This window comes from Austrofundulus limnaeus, unplaced genomic scaffold (assembly GCF_001266775.1).
Source record: "Austrofundulus limnaeus strain Quisiro unplaced genomic scaffold, Austrofundulus_limnaeus-1.0 Scaffold647, whole genome shotgun sequence".
Lineage (NCBI taxonomy): Eukaryota > Metazoa > Chordata > Actinopteri > Cyprinodontiformes > Rivulidae > Austrofundulus > Austrofundulus limnaeus.
This window is the reverse complement of record NW_013953049.1, coordinates 147,546-148,570: the sequence shown is the minus strand read 5'-3', so window position 1 is coordinate 148,570 and position 1,025 is coordinate 147,546. Positions and strand designations below refer to the sequence as shown.

Below are 1,025 nucleotides of genomic sequence, written 5' to 3'. Positions count from 1 at the left end.
TCTCTACTCTTCACATCAGGTTTTATTTTATGTAATATCAAATATCAAACTAATTAGTGTTTGCAGATATCTAATCCTTATGAATAAAGAATAAAAACTTTTTCCACTGTGCTTCAAGTTAGTTATAATCTCTAATTATCTGATCTTTTTCCCGTCTGCATAAGAGTAGCCTTCAAACAAAGATGAGATGATTTATTTATTGTTCTTTAAACAGGTAAAACACACTGAGACTGATGATGTATTTTTATAAAGAAGTGACCTGTTCTACAGGTTTTTGGTCTGTGAGGAAAACTGGTCCAAACCAGGGTCTGAACCCAGGACCTTCTGGCTGTGAGACATCAGTGCTGACCACTGATCCATCGTGCTGCCAGATGGTCAGAAATAATAGTCCTTAAACTCACCTGCACGTGTATCAAAATAAAACCAATAATCTGTAAATCTTTAGCACATTTGATATGGAAACACATTTAGATTTAACCATTTAAAACATATTTAATGTCAAAATATGCAGGTTTAATTCATATTACTTTCATCTATTTCTCTTTTAATTGTGGGCTTTGTGTTTATTATCTAACTTTTAATTATAAMAATATAACAGGTTTGTATTGTTTGGRCCTGGAAAGTGGTTATATTGATACTAACAGTTTGTTCAAACTGTGCAGCTCACCTGTTGCCCTCATGGACCCTGGTTCTGGTTCTGGTTCTGGTTCTGGTTCTGACACTAAATTACTTTTTAAATAAGGACATGAAGCCTTCTGACCATCAGCTCAGTTAAATGTACTGAACCATCAGACTCCACATCATCCTCATCATTTTATTAACTCTAATAATATTCAGTCATGAGGGATCCTACCTGCTCTCTGGACCTGTGGACTCTGGACCAGGATGCTTCTGGATCTTGTCCTGATGATCTCAGTGATCCAGGTAGAAAAAATCAGCAGGTCCTCTGGATAGTTCTTCTTTAGTGAAACGTTTCGTCTCTCCTCCAAGAGACTTCTTCATTCTAATGAGTTGAACTCAGACTT

The 1,025-nt window shown here is 36.1% G+C and overlaps 1 protein-coding gene across 1 annotated transcript in view; it reads left to right on the top strand.

Moving 5' to 3' along the window:
- mthfs (5,10-methenyltetrahydrofolate synthetase (5-formyltetrahydrofolate cyclo-ligase)) overlaps window positions 1–1,025 on the top strand; it is a 5,331-nt gene that overhangs the window by 933 nt on the left and 3,373 nt on the right. The gene's annotated exons all lie outside the window — the stretch shown is intronic.